A 22,149-nucleotide genomic window follows, 5' to 3' on the forward strand; every position below is an offset into this window, starting at 1 on the left:
AGGAGACCTCCACATAGCCTTTAAAGGAATGTGGAGAACCGACCAGGGCTGACCTAATGTCCAATCCTCACCTTCTCGTGGTGCACCCTGTTGGGTATCTACTTTGATACTGAACGAACGAGGATGGGCTGGCAATTTGGGATTTAGCCGACCAAATTGTATTCTTATTGGTTAAACCAAAATAAAAAATGATGGTACAACATGACAAAATTTCATGCCGGCTGGGGCGTCGCCCGGTTAAACAAGGCCCCCGTTGTTTTCGCCAGGGAACCAGGGCGAACAGCGAAAAGTCAGCTACTGGAACAAATCTGAAAACAAACCCCAACTCAACATCACCAGAGTTAAAGATCGGTACTATCAACGTAAGAAGCCAGAATGGCAAAGAAATGGAGCTAGCTGAGGAATTAGATAAGTACCAGATCGACATAATAGGGGTGACTGAAACAAAAAAGACCAAAACTGGTGAGATCTTTCTGAGCAATAAATACAAAATATTATTTTCAGGCAATGACAATCAAGGAAAAGAAGGAGTAGCCATAGTATTCAACACAAAATATGAGGCTAATCTTCTTGAATGGCAGTCAGTCTCAAGTAGAGTAATGTGGGCAAATATGAGAATGGGGAACAGGACAATGAGACTTATTTGTGCCTATGGTCCCACAGAAGGTTCTACTAAGGTAGAAGTGGAGGAATTTTTTGAGGCTTTAGGAAAAGCAACTGACACAATGAAAAAGGAAAAGTTGGTCCTTGTTGGGGATCTAAATAGTAGAGTAGGAAATGATTGTGAGACATACAAAAATATTTTGGGAAAATTTGGAGAAAAGAGCAAAGCTAATAATAATGGCAAATATCTGTTGGATTTCTGCTCAGGACATGGACTGGTTATTACTAACACCATGTTCCAACATAAAAATGTGCACAAATTCACATGGAGAGAAGAGGCTAGGAATAAGAAAAGTCTCATTGACTATGTTATTGTTGACAGTGATGTTTTCTCCCTGGTGCAGGACACCAGAGTGTACAGAGGATTTGAAATTGGAAGTGATCACTATTTAGTCTTGAGCAGGATAAAATTGAATTTCATATTGAAAAGAATAACATGTAAGAAAGTTTTAAAGCGAATAAAAGTTGAGCAGCTCTCAGATGTGAACTGTAGACTAAAATACAGAAATATTATTGAAAAGAAAATGAAAGAGTTTGAAAACAGGAATCAAACCTTGGAGATTCAATGGCAAACTCTGAAGGAAACATTGATTGATTCTGCCAGAGAGGCATGTGGTGAGGTTGTGTGCAAGGATAAAAAAATCAGAACTCCCTGGTGGACACAGGAAGTTAAAGAGGCAGTGAAGGAAAAGAAGAAAGCATATCAAAAGTTCCTGGCAAATAAGTCAGCTTTTACTCTTACAGAATACAGAGACAAATGTAAGAAAGCTAAACAGTGTGTAAAACTAGCTAAACAAAAGTCATGGGAGGACTTTGGCAAGAATATAGAAAATAAATATCAAGAAGGTGGCAAAATATTCTGGAGGTTGTTGAAGAAGCTTAGGAATGGAGGAAAGAGTGCTGTAAAAGGAATTAGAGATGATAAAGGTGAAATGAAAACAGGAGAAAAAGATATCCTTGAAGTATGGAGTAATTACTTTGAAAAACTGCTAAATGAAACAAGCAGTGATGACAGCACAGTGATAAAAAACACTGACCAGGCATGCAGTCAGAAATACATATCCATACTTGAAGTAGAAAAAGCCATCAAAGGCTTGAAATGTGGAAAGGCAGCAGGAGTAGATGATATTCGACCAGAAATGCTGAAGTATGGTGGTATAAGAGTCTTACAGTGGCTGCACTGCATAGTTCAGAAAGCCTGGACAGAGGGACGAATTCCCGATGATTGGAGTAGAGCTCTCATAGTACCCATATATAAAAAGGGAAATAAAACTGAATGTGAGAATTACAGAGGTATTTCCCTACTGAGTGTTCCTGGCAAGATCTATGCAAATATACTTGAGAAACGTTTAAGAAGAATTGTGGAAGAAAAGCTTGGTGAAGAACAAGCTGGATTCAGGCCAAATAGAGGCTGTCAAGATCAGATCTTCACTTTACGACAAATAGTCGAGAAAGCATGGGAATATAACAAAGATCTGTATTTAAGTTTTGTCGATTTGGAAAAGGCATATGACAAGGTGCCAAGAGAGAAGCTATTCAATACGCTGCAGTTATATGGTGTCAATGGGGCATTATATCAAGCAATACTTAGTCTTTATTTGAGTTGTGAGTCAGCAGTTAGAATTGAAGGAAGTACAGGAAGATGGTTTAATGTTAAATCTGGTGTGAGACAAGGATGTACATTATCCCCTCTGTTATTCCTTATCTATATGGATCACATTATGAAGGAATGTGGTATTAAACCTGATATCAAAATTGGAGATGTTAATGTCAGCTCTTTGCTTTATGCGGATGATGTTATACTTCTAAATAAATCTGCTACAAGTCTGCAAGATTCTCTGACTAAATTGAATACCTGTTGTAATAGATATGGTATGAAGGTCAGCAATAAAAAGACAAAGACAATGAAAATAGGCAGAATCATTGAAAATGTCAACTGTGTTGTGAATGGAGAACCTGTGGAACAAGTAAAACATTTCAGTTACTTAGGCACAATTTTTACTGAAGATGGTAAACTAAATATAGAAATAGACAACAGAATCAGCAAAGCTGGTATCGTGGGAAGTCAAATGAATAAATTCATATGGAATAAGAAAGAAATTAGTCGGAACACTAAATTAGCTGTATACAAGACTGTGTTCAAACCAATTTTAACTTATGGATCTGAGAGCTGGGTCAGAAGTAAAACACTTGACCAAAGACTAGAGACTGCAGATATGAGAGTCCTGAGAAAGATTAGAGGCGTGAACAGATGGCATCAATGGCAATATCATATTAAAAATGAGGATATTAGGAAAGAACTTGATATTGTCAGCATCCAGGAATGCGTTAGCAGAGCTAATCTCAGATGGTATGGTCACTTAAATAGAATGGGAGAGGAAAGATTAGCAAAACAAGTGTTCTCTGCCAGGTTGGCAGGAAAACGACCCAGAGGAAGACCAAGATATAGGTGGATTGATGCAGTACAAAGTGCCTTAGACGATAGAAATATAAGATCTGATAATGTTGGAGTCTTGACAAGTAACAGACTGATTTGGAGGAAAATTGTAGATAGGAAGTTAGTAATGATGTAATTTTTTCATGTAGTACTGTCATATCCTGTACACCCCTTGAGGGTACATGGCAGGAATTTGATGATGATGATGATGATGATGATGATGGAAAATCACAGGGACTCCAACACCTAATCTATGAGAATGGACCTGAGTTGACAGAGAGAATTATAGTGTTTGCAACAAACCAGGCACTTGAATATTTGGGCCACAACATGTTTTATGAGTGGAACTTTTGAAAGAGCTCCAAGGCTATTCCAGCAATTATACATCATCTAAGCTCCTCATGGGCTATCTGCCATAGCATGTGTATTCCTTTCTCTCTGAAAAGTGCTAATCAACACATGAAGATCTCCTCCAGGCAATCTTGGGTAAATGTCAACATATGGAATTCAATACAGATCCTATCATATTGATGACCGAATTTGAATGTGCCATGATCACTGATATTGCTACAGCCCTTGGTACTGCATGTGTCACTTGGTACTATTTTTACGAAATGACCCAAAGTACATGAAAAAAAAGGTACAAAGTTTAGTGCTGACTGCTGCATACAGGAATGATGATAAAACATTTTTGTGGAATGTTGGATGGACTGGCTTTTATACCTACAGATGAAGTAGCCAATGGGATGTTTATCTGGTCATATTGGATGTTGAAGAACTGGAAGTAACTATTTTAGTAACCGTGTTTGGGACTTGTCATCACATATAGCCACCAGCTCTTCCTGATGAAATACTTTCTTCGGTATGCATGAGAAGGATTCCTCCCTTGTTTCCACCACAGTTATGGAATGTCCATTAGGCATCCACCGATGAGAGGATCACATTGCGAGACTTGGAATTTTGCTTTCCATGGGCTTGTTGTGTCCCCAATACAGTCTTATGATATAATGAATATATTATATTCAGAGAAGTGCTCATAAACTGCAAATAATAATAAAAATTATTATTTAAAAAATTTTTATTATAAGCAGTTTTTAACCAACTGTGCACTTTATAACTGAGAGCATTTTGTCCTAAGGGGATTTTTTGTCTGGACCAATCTTTACCTCTGTATTGATCCTTGATGATGCTCGTTAGTTTTGGCAGAATATAAGAAAGTTACAAAATTTTAATTATTATATCATCTACTTGGCCATCTCCTTCCTAAAAATACCAATGAATAATATTCAATGTATATGCTTGACATCAGAAATACAACCTCTGGCACGAGTTTTTTTTATATGCATCCCACAGCTACAAATGTTTGTAAACCTGTTGTGTATTCAGCACTGTGGGTAGGTTAAGAGTTATATAATTCAGTTTCCCTACTCTAAAAACTACACATTTCTTCTGACACTTTAAGCCTCCAGCAAGCAAGATATACTCTATGAAAAAAATCTTCTACTACCAACATTTACAAACAACCATGTCACAGTGGGATTTAAATCCACACCATGTTGGATGAAGTCCAGTGATGCTACCCACTAAGCCAAAGGAGACATACATACTCAGGAACTGCTCTACTTAAATGACGTAATTGTGCTGATATATTCACAGTTTTAGTGTTTCTGATTAAGGGTTTCACTAGCTGCAACAGCTGTTTCAAAATGTTTATTCTTAAGAGAGACCAGGCAGAAATCAGAATACTCACTGGCTTACTCTTGAAAGGATGTATGGATGGTCAAAAGCATATTATCCTACTAACTCAGCATATGCATATTATCCTCCCAACTCAGGTTAGACAGATGTTACTCAAAGTCATGACTGAAAAAAAATTTTAGAACACGTTAACTGCTTCAAATACCTTGGATGTGCTGTATCATATACAAAAAAAGCTGTTATTAATATCAAAATTTCAAACATCGTAAAGATAATAGGAAACAATGATGATCAATAATATTTTCAAACCTAACCAAGTTAGGTTTGAAATTTGAAAATATTATTGATCATATTGGTTAGAGATCCTAAAGTCTCTAACCTACTCTATCTGATGAGATGAGGTATATTGTATTGGTGCAGTTTTGCTTCAGAAGATGGAGAAGGTTAGAGAACTACGGGTGTTAGCAGACAGTGAGTAGAAGTTCAGTAGATACTACAAAAGTAAATACAGGTTATTTAGAAAACTGTTAAATATAAAGGACACTGACAAGTAGGAATAGAGAGGTGTGTCACTCTGAAATTATATGATAATTCTTCTTCTCTGGTTTAATGCTATTTAATGACAAATTTTAATACCGATTCTGAATACTAAATTGCATTTCAAACAGACTCTTGTAATGGCAAAATTAGGCAAGGCAAAATTATGTTCCATCCAGTCCAACTGCCTTATTGACCTCCCAGGTAATTAATATTTGAAATACATTCTCCTTATACACTTCCAAGTCTTCAATCCCTCTCATTCCTTCAAAAATAAAACCTGCTTTTCCAGAATGAAATGATACAATGACACCGGTATTGTATATTAAAATTATGATATGGCATACCTGTGGATGATACATGTTTTCCAGCATGCCTGTTTTATAGGGATTACAATCAATTTCTATATTTAGGGGCAGCATCCCTCCTAATAGAGAAATATCTTCCCAATTCCAGTTAATTCATTATTAGTTGACAAGTTTTTATAAATGTTCCTTGCATCTTGGATGGAATTTGAACACATGTATTTTCATGTGTTCAAATTCCAAAATACAATACAAATACCAATACAAATTTCAAAAATGCCACTACTCTTCTTCCAACTATGTCAACAAAAATTACATTAAATTATTTAATGTAACAAAAATTACATTAAATAATTTTGTTAAACATTCATTCCTCTCACCTGCTTTGGTCATTAGCTTTAAAATGTCATTAAATTGCTAAAACTTAATCTCTCTTTAATATTGATGATCTCCTCAGAGATTCCTTTTGTCATCAAACCAATCCTGCAATGTATAACCAATCCTCAAAACTAGTTTATAATTTGACCCATCTGTTTCAGTCTCATACTTGTGCAATAGCATATTTTACCTTCTTTTCACTGTTTTTAAATGAAGAGCTCTTATTACATAACCAAATCAAGGATACTGTTAATTTATGAGCACATTATTACTTGGCAATGTTCCATCTTTCTACTGCCTTGTTAAACTGAGGCTATTCATATGCCACCACTTTCTTCAATTCATTCTCTTAATCATTTTCTCATTCCATTTGTCAGGGGCAGAACAGAGTCACTTTTTCCTACATGTGGCATTAGAACCATGTACTCATTAAATAACTACAACATCTCCAATATCAACCGTTCCAATAATATATTCATTAAATAATTATACTATATCCTCAGCATTTGTTTTTTCAAACAAATAGTTTAACTAAGTTAGCTCAAAAGCCCTTTGAAATGTTTTTTTTTGCATTGTAGACAAGTTTAAAACTTCTGGTCTTTCCAGCAAAGGGAGCAAGTTCTAACTTTTGTTTATGATAATTCTATCCAAGAAGGGCTATCCCCTTCTACCCCCCCCTCTCCCACTCTATGAAAAATCTCTTCTATGTCGACCAGATAACAATCCCTGATTAGCTTATATGTCTCAATCATACCCCCCCCCTCTTCCTCCTATTCATGAGGCTCTGCAACTAACATTCTCTCAATCTGTCCTCATACTCTACATTTCAAAGACCACTGACCACCTATGTGAATCTTCTCTGAACACTTTCCAACATATCCTCATCAGCATAAAACCTGGCAATCAGATCAATAATCAAGGCCTTATACAATGGCATCATAACTGCTCTATTCTGTGTATCAGGGTCCTCTGCATCATTGCCATTATCTGATGGGACATCTTCACAACTTGTGCAATGAGGCTCCTGAATTTCAGGTCCTTGTCCACCTTCACTCCTAGATCACTCATCTCAACTTCCATTCAAATTTCCCCACCAAGTGTATACTTGCATCTCCTGTTGAACTGATAGTTCCACTTACCTGCTCATTCATACAATGTATTCAAGTCCTCTTGTAAGGCCATAACATCTGCTTGACTCTGCATTGCTCTCCACAGTTTTGCATCATCTGCAAACAGCTGCATATCACTAGTTTAACCCATCCCAATATCATTAACATACAAAATGAACAACAACGGCTCAAAACTGACCCCTGCAGCATATCACTAGTGATCTTTCTCTTTTGGGATACCGCACCCCCATATATAACTTTCTGATACCTATCCAACATCCAGTCACTGATCCAACTCGGAAGTCTGTTATCCAATCCCATCTGTTTCAATTTATTTAAAAGAGCTTGCTGTGTCACAGTCTATCAAAAGTCTTTGCAAAATCTAAGTACATCACTGTATATGCATCTTCCCTGTCCATGGAATTTGCCATATTGTTAGAGTACATAAATATGTTAGTGAAACATGATCTTCCCTTAATAAACCCATGCCGATAACCACAGAGAATACTGCTGTTATCAACCCATTTCCATTTCTGTATCCTATTTCTCACCAATCTCCCCAGTACCTTCACCACAATTCCCGATATATAGACCATCCTATAATTTGAAGCTACAGCCTTATCACCACCTTTATGCAGTGGAACAATTTGCCATTCCTTTGCAACCTGTGCTGTTGTAAGACTTATATTAAACAGGCATGCCAATGCTACTGCCACTTTCCTGGAACATTCCCTTAAGATGCATGGTGATATGTCATCAAATCCGATCGCATTATTGACATCAAGGTTATTTGTTTCCTCAAATACCTCCTGCTCACTCACAATTAAGACATCCCCTCCTATGTCCTCTACACTTAATTTCCTCATGATTCCATCCTGATCAAGATGAATCAACGTTATAAATTATTATTATTATTATTTGACACCTCCAGGGAATTCAAGGACTCATCGAGGGAGGGCACCTGCTGTACAACTCTGTCTCCACCACTCAATCCACTAACTACGTCCTCAAATGCACTCCAAGCAAATGCTTGGAGTGTGTTTGAGGAAAGAGAGGAATTGTATGCGAGAGACCGTTTACATTTGAATGAGGAAGGACGTAGGCATCTGGAGAGATTGCTGTTCTGAACGAGTCAGTGTGTCCCAGGGAGGATGATAGCAGGGGTGGCCTCTTGTGGGAATGGATACTTGGGAGAAGGGAGATGTCAGGTAACACTGAGCCTAATAAGCGCATTAGAAATATCGATATATCTGACTTTGTTGCTCCAGGAACGGGGAATGAATGTAGGAAGACAAGTAGTGTGATAGGAGAGAATGAAAAAAGATATATATGAATGAGAAAATAATAGTTGATGGTGTGGAAGGTGTGAGTGACTGTGAAAGTTTAGGAGATGGTTTTGTTTAGGAGAGTGAATTTAGATTAAGAGTGACTGACCTGCAGAGGGAGATAGATGAGTTGAAAGAGGAGGTGGAATGTCTTGTGAATGAGAGCAGAAGTATGAAGATAAGATTAGGAGAATGGAAGAGATAAATGCAAGGAGAATCAGAGTAGGAGAGAGAGAGAGGATTTAGGGAGTATGAGTGAGAGGTATGGGGGTACTAGAAGAAGAGAGAATGGAAACAGTAGAAGAGAGGGAATGAGAGAGAGGTATGGGAATGCTAGCAGACGAGAGGATGGAAACAGTAGGAGAGATGGAATGAGATAGAGATATGGAAGTGCTAGAAGAGGAGAGAATGGAAACGGTAGGAGAGATGGAATGAGAGAGAGATATGGAAGTGCTAGAAGAGGAGAGAATGGAAACAGTAGGAGAGAGAGGTATGGGAATGCTAGAAGAGAGAATAGCAGTAGAGGAGAGGGAATGAGAGAGACCTATGTAAATAAAAGAAGAGGAGAGAATGGAAACAATAGGAGAGAGGGAACAGTGGAATGGAATTTCTAGAATTCTTGAGGGACAAATGTCTTAGGCAACATGTAACAGAGGGAACAAGAGGTTCAAGAGTTTTAGATTTGGTTATAGCATCAGAAGAGTTGATAATAACTGAGATGACATCTCTCCCACCAGTTGGAGAGAGTGACCATATGGTTTTGACTTGGAAAATGAATAGACATGCAGGAGTATCAAAGAGACAGGAACTTATGTGGAATTATAATGCAAGTGATTATAATAGTCTTAGATGTCAACTTCGGGAAGTTTCATGGAGGGAGGAACTGGAAGGCCGGGATATCGTTAGTGTGTGGGAAATTGTGAAAGAATATTTGTTAGCAGCAATGGTAAGTTGTATACCACGAGTGAAGAAGAGGACACAATTTGAAGTAAAGTGGATGACAAACAATATTAAACAGGAATTGCATGAAAAAGAGGCTATGGAAGAGATATAAGGAGATAGGTGAAGAGAGGATGCGTGAAAAATATAAGACACAGGCCAGAAGAGTGACTAGTGTGGTAAGGAAAGCGAAACTGGAATATGAGAGGAGATTGGCCCTAAGATCCAAAGAAAATCCTAGGGAATTTTTTAGCTATGTGGCCAGTAGGAGGAGAAATGACTGTGGAAGAATGATATTGTGGGATAAAAATGGGAATAGAGTGACTGATGCAGAGGACATAGTGGAATTGTTCAATGACCACTTTATATTTCATCCTGGAGGAGTCAGTTTTAATGCTAGAGGGATAGGGCAGGTTCAAGGTTTAGAGGTACAGGAGGAGAGTGTGTTTCAGATACTGAGAACTCTGGATGTCAATAAAGCTTTGGGACTGGATGGTATTTCACCACAAGTTTTGAGAGAATGTGCTAGGGAACTGACAGTCCCTTTAACCTGGCTTTTCAATGAAAGTCTGGCTTCGGCAAAGGTGCCCAGGGAATGGAAGGAAGGTAAGATAGTGCCATTGCATAAGGGTGGTAACAGACTGGAAGTGTCTAATTATAGACCAGTCTGTGTGTCATCAGTAGTTGTTAAGATCTTGGAGAAAGTAGTGAGGGACTGTATACAGCACTGGGCAGATGAAGGTAATGTTATCTGTGAGAGTCAACATGGATTTGTGAAAGGGCGCTCTTGTTTTAGCAATATGCTAGCCTTTTATAATCTTTTATAATAAAGTTTCAAGAACATTAGATGAGGGAAAGGCATATACTGCAATTTTCTTAGACTTAGCAAAGGCATTTGACAGGGTGCCACATGATAAGCTGATATTTAAGTTGCAACACATGGGTTTGGATGTCAGATTGGTCAACTGGATTCAGGATTGGCTGTCTGATAAGTATCAGAGAGTTGTGTATGGTGGAGCAGTTTCAAGGAGACAGAAGGTTACAAGTGGGGTCCCACAGGGCTCAGTACTAGGACCTATATTGTTTAACCTTTATATCAATGATATTGCCAGTGGATTGCAAGGGGATATTCAGTTGTTTGAGGATGATGCGAAGCTGGGAAGGATTATTAGTAACATTGCAGATGTGGTAGCCCTGCAGGAGGACTTGAATAAGCTAGATAGATGGGCAAATGAATGGGGGTGTCAGTTTAATGCAGCAAAATGTAAGGTCTTGAGATTTGGGAAACATCGATGGGATGCTGCATACTCTATGGGAGGAGTTATACTGGAGGAAGTAGGGGAGACAAGAGATCTGGGGTTGATGATTGATAGAAACCTGAAGTTTAGGGGACATATTGCAAAGGTGGTGAAGGTAACACAGAGGATTGCTGCAATTATGAGAAGGACACTGACCTGCAGAGATAAGAGGGTTATCATTCCGTTGTATAAGTCTCTGATCAGGCCACACTTGGACTATTGTTCTCAGATTTGGTCCCCAGGATTTGAAGGGGATAAATTAACTGTGGAAAGGATACAAAGACGGATGACAAAGATGGTTTCAGGACTGTACAAGGATAGTTATGAGGATCGGCTGAGAGAATGTGGACTGCAGAGTTTGGTGGATAGAAGAAGGAGAGGTGATATGATTGAGACTTTTAAACTGTTGAGAGGTGGTTACAGGGTTGACACTGGGGAGTTCTTTCACTTGGTTGAACAGTGGGAAGGAGTGATGACAAGAGGCCATCCCTGGAAGTTAAGAAAGGAAACTGCGAGCAAGAGGGTGAGGAGTGGTTTCTTTGCATGGAGGGTGTTGAGCCGTGGAATGCATTGCCTGATAGGGTGGTGAGGGCTAGAACGGTCAATGAGTTTAAGGAGTGTTATGATAGACTTTGTGTTTCTTAGGGGGAACCTCCCCTCGATGAGTCTTGATAGACTTTATGTTCTTAGGAAGGACCTCCCACGATGAGTCTTTTGACTCCATGGAGGCCTGAATAATAATAATAAAATAATAATAATAACTACACCAATGCCATCTTCTGCCAAACACCACCACTAGTATTTCCACAGACAATCACAAACATCCATGCCCATGGTGGGATTCGAACCAGCAGCCTTTTGGCTGGAGAGCGATACACTAACCACTCAGCCAGCTAGGCTGGCAATTGATCACTGAACACTTCATTCCTGTATATTCTTCCAAGCTTGCAGATAAAATTCTGTGCATAACAAGAATAGACGTCTTGTTAAATGCATCATCATCAGCAGCCATTTTCTGTCTTTATCTTGGTGGATAAAGCCTCTCTCCATTCTGACCCATCTTGAGCTTTTCTATGTCACCAAGTTCCAGCCTTTCATCTCATCCTTTCATCATCTATTTCCATGTCTGGGATATTGATTCAGAAGTCAACTTTTTTCTTACAATATGTGTTACTTCTTACAATATGACCTGCAGATTGCTATTTGGATCTTTTAATGGCTGTTACTATGTGTCTGAGCTCTGATCCAAGTATTGAACTTTCTATCTTGAATGTTAATACCAAGCAGTGATCTTTCCATTTCCTCTAGGTAGTTCTTTTGATCACAGTAGAAAGGAAACTTTTGAATTTAGGTAAATACAGGAATTTACTTAATCAATTTCCCAGTGTTCCTTATGTAGTGAATTATTATTTTTTTTGTTTTATCTTCATTTATAATTAATCTTTTCTTTTTGCTTTCTGCATTCAATTCACTGATTATTTGTTGAAATTCTTCTGCAGAGTTTCCTAAAAAAACAATGCTGTTAGCAAATCATAGGTGATTTAGTTCTTTCCCCATTTACTCTAATTTCTGTATTTTTTTCCATGCCAGAATTTTAAAACTCTTCTAGGGCTGCTGTAAATAATTCAGGTAAAATGGCATCTCCCTAACTCTATTTTTCAAAGGAAATTTCAGCTTTTATAGATGCAGTTGTATGTTTACACACACACCCACGACTAAGTACAGGGTGTCCGAAAAAGAACTCCAGGGTTTCTAACACAAGTATTTTTTAATTGGACCACCACAGGATGGTGTTTGGAGCATATTCATGAAGTGACAATATTCAAGTTATATTCAAGTTGTGAATCGCCATAATTGTTGGGTTGGGGGGGGGGTCAGTAAATTTGCAGTGTATTGGGTGTCATCAGGCATGATCGAATTGTTGAGCCATTTTTTTTTTCCATGAGGAGACAATTACGAGTTTGGCATACCTGGATATGCTAGAGAACTTTGTGTTTCCCCAGACTAAGAATGTGGAAGGCCTCATTTTCCAACAGGATGGAGCCCACCACACATCAACAACCGATTCTCAGGAAAATGGATAGGCAGAGGAGATTCCGTTGCTTGGCCACTTTGCAATCCCAATTTGACTCCAATGAATTTCTTCTTTTGGGGTTACGTAAAAGACAAGGTGTATCAAGAAAAAAATTAAGTCCCTTGTCCACCTTTGCCATAAAATAACAGCAACAACAGAAACAATTCCTAGGGGTATGCTTACCCAAGTGTGTGGTCTGAGGTGGAATTCCGTTTTAATGTCTGTAGGGCTGTAAATGGTGCACACATTGAGTTACACTAACAGGTAATCAAACGTGTGACCTTGTACTTTGATAATACATACTACATACATTTCTTCAAAATGTCATAAAATAAATTTCATTGAAAACCCCAGAGTTCTTTTTCAGACACCCTGTATATCAATATAGGTTTTGTTCAATTCTCTGTTGTTTAGGACTTCTAAAATAGTTAATGTGTGAGTCTGAATCAAATGCCTTTTCAAAAGCAATAAAGGACAGAGCTAAGAATTATTAGTGCTCATTTGTCTTATTATATATATATAACACTATCTACCCATAATCGTCTGGACACTTTAGCAATTTACAATTGATACCAGCAGGCAAACCCTAATATCAGATATGTCCACTCTTGGCTTTGATCAACTCCTGCACCCTTTGAGGGAGGCTTTCCACCAATGTGAAGCAGACATCAGGTGGAATTTGTCTCCATTCCTCCATCAAAGCAGCACTGAGTTCAGTGAGAGATCAAGGATGTGCTGCTGTGGACCTCAATCGCCAGTCCAATTTGTCCCACTGGTGTTCAATGGGGTTGAGGTCAGGACTTTGCACAGGCCAGGGCAGTCATTTAACATCCATCTCTTCATACCATAATTCTATAAAATAATTTCATAACGCAATTCCATAACGGCTTCAGCTTTGTGGGATGGGGCATTGCTGTCTTGATAGTAACACGGGTCCATTCCATAAAAACTTCACAGTGTAGGCAACACCTGATTATCCAGAATATCAAGGTACTGAGCTGCCTTCATGGAACTATGGACAACAACCAGTGGTTCCACTCAAAAACCAGCTGAATGTACCCCACACCATTACTCCACCACCACCAAACTTTACTGTGGGTACAACACATGCAGTAGCAAGTTTTCACCAGGCTGCCTCTACATCCACACTCTACCATCAGACTGGAAACAGATGAACCCTGATTCATCACTCCAGAGTACAGTTTTCCATTGGTCAACTGTCCAGTTCACATGCTCTTTGCACCAGGCTAAACGAGCTGCCTTATTTGTTGTTGTGACGTTCGGCTTGTATGCAGCTGCTCTTCCGTGGAAAACCTGTAAATAGAGTTCTTTTCGTACAGTACTAGTACTCACCATGGTGTTACTGGCAGTCTGGAACTCATCACAGATGGTCTGCACCGATTGTAGCCAGTTTTTGCATGCCACCTGTTTCAACACCCTCCTGTTCCTGTCAGTCATTTTTGGTGGTCGCCCTGGGTGTTTTCCTGCATTAGTGATGCCAGAACATCTCTATTTGATGGAACTCTCTTTGTTGACCACATCACCAACTGTTGATTTTGGATACTCCAGTTAAGCAGCAATGGCACATATGGACATGCCACCAATGTGACACCTCTCTTGAAGTCACCGAGTTCACGTCATGTTGCCATACCACCTGTATTCAACTGCTATGATGAAATACTGCTTCCTACTATCTGTATATCAGTTTTTATGTTATTAACAAACCTGGAATGTTCCATAACTTCAAATAACAGGAGTGTCCAGACAATTATTGGTAGATAGTGTGTGTCTATACATTGAGATTCTAAATTTTCCAGAGCAGCATGAAAGTTTTATATCCAGGAATGGTAGGGAATTGTCATATTCAAGTTCGACTGTGAATTTTATATTAGGCTGCTGATTATTGAGATGATTAAGAAAATCCATGAGAGAGTTGTGACCGTGACTCTAAATAATAAAAATGTCATCTACATAGCGTTTCCAAAGTTTTGGTTTAAATGAGAAGGATGACATAGCTTTTGCTTCAAAATCCTCCAAGTAAACGTTCGCAAGAATAGGATATAAACTTTCACGCTGCTCTGGAAAATTTATAATCTCAATGTATAGAAAACCTATGCAAACTAACAGATATCTTCACAGTCAGTCCCATCATTTTCCTCCACAAAAACTTGGAACTATTTTTACCTTGGGTCATAGAGCATGCTCTCTTCTGAATGACCCAGATGAACTTCAAAAAGAAATTAATTACCTCTCACATGTCATCAGACAAAATGGATATTCTGATAAAACCATTAAAAAATTTTTTCTAAATCCTCCTAGCCACCGCACTGAAGAAATAACCAACTTTAAGGGTAACATCTCCATCCCATACATCAGTTCAGTTTCCAAAAAACTAGCTAAAGTTCTTAAGATCAGGACCTTATTCACTACACTTCCAAAAATCCGCTCGCTAGTAAGCCATCCAAAGCCTCGTCATCATAATCTGAAGTATCCTGGTGTATATAAGATATGGTGTGATTGTAATATTCCTTATTTTGGTCAAACAAATAAATCTATTGAATTACGTATGGAGGAACACAAGAGAGACATCTCTTACAAAAGATCACATGCCAGTGCCTTGTCTAGTCATGTTCCTTTCTCGAACAACCCTGATGATGAACACCAGGGTCATTCAGTCTGTTGGGATAGATCCGAAAACATCTTTCATTGCCATGATGAGTTTGAAAGAAAAATTGTGGAGTCCAGAGAAATCATCCTTAATCGTGAACATTTAAATAACAATTTGAGCTACAACATCCCTGATAGCCACTCTGCTGTTGTTCAGTACTGGTGTTCACTAGAGTCTGTAAGCATGCACTCAACAAACAATGTCACGTTTGAAAGAACAACTTAAATGTAAATACAATGTTTTTTCATGTCAATTATGCACTGCAATTTTCCTGTGCTTCTCAGTTTTAAACTGCAGTGTTTTTATTGCTGTTTCCTATTTTTAGAAGACACCTGAAGAAGGCTGTCACAAAAGCCGAAACTAGTAGTATTTTATATCATTAAAGCCTTACAATTATTCTCGGTTTTAGTCATTAAATCTCTATAAAAATGTATCAAAACAACCGAGGCAATGTTCCTGAACGCATATATATGAAATTTTTGTTTAAGCCAATAAGAATACAATTTGGTCAGCTAAATCCCAAATTGCCAGCCCATCCTTGTCCGTTCAATATCCAGGTAGATACCTAACAGGGTGCACCACGAGAAGGCGAGGATTGGACATTAAGTCAGAGGTCCTTGTCGGTTCTCCGCATTCCTTTGACGGCTATGTGGAAGTCTCTTCTCAGTTATATAGCTTTGACATAAAAAGTGCCTTAGAAGACAGAAATATAAGACTTGATAATATTGGAGTCTTGACAGGTAACAGACTGATTTGGAGGAAAATTGTAGATAGGAAGTTAGTAATGGTGTAAATTTTTCATGTAATACTATCATATCCTGTACACCCCTTGAAGGTACATATCAGGAAGTTGATGATGATCATATACAAGGTGGTTCAAAATTCCACGTACAAACTTTGAGGGGAGGTAGAGAACATCAAAATCAACCACATTCACATAAGAAAGCATGACCGGAAATGCCACCGGAAGGTACTAACAGGGACACACAGAGATACAGAAATAACACAATGCAGTAAGTAGTGTAAAAACTTTATTAGGCATAACTGAACAGTTCAATATTAGTTGGATACATAACATGGTAAACGAGGTGCATGTCTCCCATCTCAGCGTTCATAAAATGACACATGTTATTCGTATGATGTTGAAAGCTTGAATGAGGAAGCCCCAATTGCTCACCTGGGGTGCTGGTGAACAGTGCCCCCTATTACTTTCAGGTGGCGTTTCCGGTCAAGCTTTCCTATGTGAATATGGTTGATTTTGATGTTCCCTACCTCCCCTCAAAGTTTGTATGTGGAATTTTGAACCACCCTGTATATATAATTTTTTCTGTAGTAGTTTTTTCTGAATCTTGCTTTGTTCTGGAGGTTGCAAAAATCTAGCTTGTTTTGTTTCCTTTATGCTTCATTTCCTTCTGGTTTGTTTTACATTCTGTTGCTAATGATTTTTATAAAAATTCTGTATATTATTGAAAGGAGGGTGTCTTTCTTTTTAAAAACTATAATCAGAATTGCATTATTTCAAAATCTTATTTTCTCCTGTCTTAGGCAGGATGTATAAATTGCACACATACTCGTTAGCCACCTGATTTCAAAACTTTAAATCAGTATTCCATCTTGGTGCCTTTCCATTACTGACACTTTCCATTGCATGTTTAATTTTTTTATATAACATGAGGACATATTTATTCCTCTTCCATTTGGAGTACTACATTTTTGTTTTCGTATCTGTTTCAGTTTGGAAGTCATCATATAATCTGACTTTGAAAGATACTGTTCTTCTTATGTATTTTGTCTTCAATTAGTATTCCATTTTCATCTTTAAAAGCTATAAATTTATTTTGTCTTATAGTCAACTCACTTCTCACTCCTTTTAGTTCCATATTGTTTTCCAACACAATATTGATTTTCCTTGTTCTAAAGATTCTAATTTTCCTATGTAAAACAATAAGGAAAAGGATGTGTCATCCTTTTTCTTATTTCCTTATTCCATTTTCATCTTTAAGAGCTATAAATTTATTTTGTCTTATAGTCAACTCACTTCTCATTCCTTTTAGATCCATATCGTTTTCTAACACAATACTGATTTTCCTTGTTCTAAAGATTCTAATTTTCCTATGTGAAACAATAAGGAAAAGGATGTGTCATCCTTTTCCTTATTGTTTTACATAGCTCAGAGAATTCTATTCTACTTATCTTGCCTGGATCTCTTTTCATTTTTCTTCTCTTTCTGAGAAAGTTCCTGGCTTCTTTGGATAATTCTTCTTTCATCCTTCCTTTTGTTAATTCCATCAATCTTTCTCGCATTATTTAGTAGGGTTTCTGTTAATATTTAGTAGTTTTTATTCAAGTCTTCAATCATATCAATATTATCAAATTGGTAAATTTGATAATATTGACATGATTGAACTTCTAAATTGGTAAATTAATAGACTTAATTAGTTTCTGTCTTTCCATCTTTTGCTAATAACAATTTTTGATCCCACTAATCTATGATCACTACCTCCTGTATTGAAACTATTTATTATGCCTGTGTCTTTGACAATATACTTTCTGTTGGTTAAAATATGCTGGCCTGGTTGGTCAAGTGGTTAGCGCATCCGCTCTCCAGCCAAAAAGGCTGCAGGTTTGAATCCCACTGTGGGCATGGATGTTCCCGATTTTCTGTGAAAACACTAGTGGTAATGGGCAGTAGATTGCATTTGCGTAGATGACAATAGTAGTTGTGGTTCGCTGTCATTGTTTTACAATGGTGGATTGAGTGATGGAGACAGTGTTGTAGAGTAGGTACCCTTCCCTCAATGAGTCTTTGGGCTCCTTGGAGGTGTCACATAATAATAATAATATAGTATATTTCATTAAACCCCGTTCCATCTGCACTTCTCCATGTCTGTTTCTTATCTGATCTTTTTAAAATAAAAAAAAAAAGAATTCATTACATAGTCCTCCCTGCAGTAAATATTATCAATCTTTCTACATTTCCATTCCTCTGGCCCAGTCCATATTTTTCAATTGCTACTACAACATGCATGCCTTTGACCTACTTTAGCATTGAAGTCTCCCATCAAAACTGTAAAGATTGTCACTGCTGCTTACTGGTTGGTCTAGTGTTTCATAAATATTTCTATCTCTTCCTGTATGTAGTCTAGGGTTGGTGCATAATTTTTATGAATTCATGTCCACAGTACAAATTTATTTACTTCAGAAATTTATCATTTTGCTATTTGCACACAAAAATGCGATTATCATTAAGACATTCTGAAATCTTTATGGAGTACCATAAGACATTACCAGAAGACCATACTAATTCACACAATGCCTATACACTTTAAAATCATTCACTCCTTTCAGGAATAGATTTCACTCACTCAAGACTCAACATGAGAAAAATCTGTTCCTTACACAAATGCTTGGCATACTCCTACTCAACCTCTCATTTTTGTTTCCTACCATGTACTGAATAATCTTATGCAATTCTTTCAACTCATGTCTCTATTATATCCCCTGTTTTTTTTTTTAATCTTTACCTATTTAATTACTAAACTGCAAAATACAAAGTCTTTTAACTAACATAGCTCCATAGCTAACATTCTTAATATCAACACATCAATTTTGGTTACCACCCCATCTTTTTCCCCCATTTTAACATCTGCCATGAATTCTAAAAATTTAATTTCTGTCAGGTTTATTTTAATTTTCATTTAATTATTTTTCCTTTGTCTATATTTCCATTAAAAATCCTTTTTTATTGGGAAGCCAAGCTGTTTAGTTTACAAAGAATGAAAAGAAAAATGAACTGGAAATTTCATTTGCACTGCTGTGACAAGGGCCATTTCAAGGGAAAGGATCCAAGTTTGAAGATTCTTGTCATAATGCAAGGAATTACATGGGCCTATTCAAACAGAGATAGGCTAATCTAATATGGAGGTAAGCAGAGGGTTTTTTGTTTTTTTTTCATAAACTGATATCAGCCAAAGAACACATGCGAGTCCTAGGATACCATGGAGGCATCATATAATATGTATTCATGTCATCCTGAAACCTGTTATATTCATTTAGGTGACTTTAGTATTGAACTTGGAAAATATAGCTAGCTGAAAATAAAATCCAAGTGACAAATTAACATGCACAAAATCCATTGTGAGGAAAATGATACTGTCACTACTAGTAAGTCAGGTCTATAATCAAAAACAAAATTAACTTTTCTTTTTTCTTTTAATACAATCATTCTTCAAAGAATCATTCCAAGTTGATGTTTTCTTTGAAGAACGAATGCGAGTATCAAAGAAAAATAATTATGGTAATTCTGGATAAGCTTCAGCGACTGAACTAATCAGTCAAGATATACACCACCAGTCAATCAATGCAAGTTCTGAATGAGAAGAGGGCGGGGTGAAACGTGTAGGAGGGGGAAAGAGAGAGTATGTGAGCGCACGTGTGAATGCAGAGCATCTTTCAACGATGTATGCGATAAAGACAATTGTCATATTTAGTTCCTAACATTCAAGAACAGCCTTGTCTCAGCTTTAGCTCCAGGTACTAATTGGTGTAATAACTAAAAAAAGAAAAGTTTAAAAAAGAGCGAGAGAGAAACATGCGAATATTCTTATGATATATAACTATATCTAGAATAGATTTTAAATTAATAATGTTATTAAAACATAATCTTACCGTTTAATATTAAAATAATTCAGTACCCTTTGCCTTTAAACCAAATCATGGAAGAACACAAAAGCAAAACAAAAAGCACCACTACATAAATTATAATAAATAGATAGTGTTTTCATGAAAACCGGTCAGTAGCAAGTTTCAAAGCCATTCATACACTCAATAGCAGCTGGAAGGAAGATCTGATGAGTTGTCAGTACTACAACAGCCTGTTGCACTGACACAAATCAACATATAAACCTTGATACCGAAAGCCGTCGTTTCGTAAAGCAATGTTAATACTGTGTGCTCAGGAGTTATCTGCTATTTTACTATGCATTTTAAGCGGAAGATCGAAAACTTAAATCTCTGTTTCACTCTCATTGACCGCATTCATGCTTTGTTAATTACATATTTCCCACAGTATGCATGATATGTTGGCGAAAATCATGTCGCTGAATAACCAATGAGAAATAAATGAAAGGAGAAATACCAACAGGACAGAAATAAAGAGAGAAAAGATGAGGTTGTGGAGAAAGGTTAAAAAGAAAATGATAAACAGTTACATGAAAATTATAACGTTCATGCTAGAGGAATGACAAGCATATAACAAAAGAGAAGTTGATGTGGGAAAAGAAACTAGTGAACAACTAAATAAAAATGTAATCAGTTTTTACTTTTTTTCCCCCCCTCTGTTTTCTTGCTAGTTTGCTTGTTTGGCAAAAAAGAAAAACGAGCTTCATGAAGGGGGAAAAAAATTCTGTTACCTCCGTACCATACCGCCTTACTCACCTTCCAATGAAAAATGGGTTTACGACAGTTTCATATCTCACAGCGAGATTCAAGTCCAGGGCCGGATTTGCACATAGGCTAGACAAGCCTTAATTTAGGGCCTCCTTCTCAGTATAGATAACCTAAAATTTACTCAGTAGAGGGTTTCCGTAAAAGTTATAACTAAGGGTTACTACACTAAAGTGTTTTTTGACTAAAGGGGACATATCAACCATCTGAATGTACTACTGGTGTAATTCGTGGCAGAGTCACAAAAGCAAAAAATATATGAAAAACTAATGATTTTCTTATTTCATACTATTATTATTTGCCACCTTCAGGAAGTCCAAAGACTCATCAGGGGAGAGTGTGCCAACAGCATCGAAAGATTATACCCTCCCAACTACGAACGGCGCTCAAAGTTGCTTAACTTTTTGCTGAGCGTTAGTAGCAGAGGATCTATCAATCGACCAACCTTTGCCAGTATGATATGAATGATTTTCTTACAAGTGAGGAAAAGAGCTGTGAATGAAATGGACATGTTTAGAATGTTAAAAAGTCTCGACATGAGTTGGTACATTACTAGATGGGATTTGTGAGCATATGTAGGCCTGTGTAGCTCAGTGGAAGTGGCGCTTGGTCGTTCGAAATCAGATTTAAGTTCAAGTTTAGTCGCCGACTCGAGGATCGACCGGTTCCAGAGTTAGTCGATCTCTGGCACAGGTAAGCGGGTTTTTCCTCCCGGAAACTCGGGTTTTTCGTCCCGTAAACTCAAGAAAATCGACGTTGTACTCACTTTATTTCAGACAGTAACAAATATTGTTACTTTATCTGGTTTCTTTCGAGTAAAGGTGAGTTAGCCAGTCTCATAAGGAGGTCGGGGGGTGGTGCACCCAGAAACTCAGATTTTTATTATTATTATGTGACTTAGAATGTTAAAAAATCTCGACATGAGTTGGTACATTACTAGATGGGATTTGTGAGCATGTGTAGCTCAGTGGAAGTGGCGCTTGGTCACTTGAAGTCAGACTTAACTTCAAGTCTAGTCACCGACTGGAGGAACTTTTTCTAAACCTTTCTTCAACTGGTTCCCGAGTTAGTCTATCTCTGGCACAGGCAAGAGGATTTTTTCATCCCCTAAACTCAAAATCGACCTTAGTACCCACATTATTTCAGACAGTGACATCTTGTTAGGGTTTGGTACCAAGAGTGGCAGCACTTGTTTGCCAGCCTCTTCATCAGTGGCTGCTATAATTAGTGATAGACATGGGCCAGCTATCTCTGATTGGCTATCTGTGGAGAT

General features: G+C 37.6%; 1 protein-coding gene across 3 annotated transcripts in view; it reads right to left on the bottom strand.

Moving 5' to 3' along the window:
* The window catches only part of ArfGAP1 (ADP-ribosylation factor GTPase-activating protein 1), a 320,099-nt gene extending 299,191 nt beyond the window's left edge, over positions 1 to 20,908 (bottom strand). Inside the window, exons 1-2 of one of the 3 annotated variants that reach the window (XM_090409894.1) lie at positions 20,100 to 20,487; positions 4,851 to 4,963 (exon numbers count right to left, since the gene is read on the bottom strand). The gene's annotated coding sequence lies outside the window, so the exon portion shown is untranslated. Of the gene's footprint in view, positions 1 to 4,850; positions 4,964 to 20,099; positions 20,488 to 20,867 lie in introns of those variants that run through there. The other 2 variants (XM_090409895.1, XM_090409893.1) reach the window with 2 other exon arrangements.
* Positions 20,909 to 22,149: the final 1,241 nt, after the last annotated feature.

This window comes from Typopeltis vanoorti, chromosome 20, assembly GCF_054136105.1.
Source record: "Typopeltis vanoorti isolate ZY-2024b chromosome 20, IOZ_Tvanoo_1.0, whole genome shotgun sequence".
Lineage (NCBI taxonomy): Eukaryota > Metazoa > Arthropoda > Arachnida > Uropygi > Thelyphonidae > Typopeltis > Typopeltis vanoorti.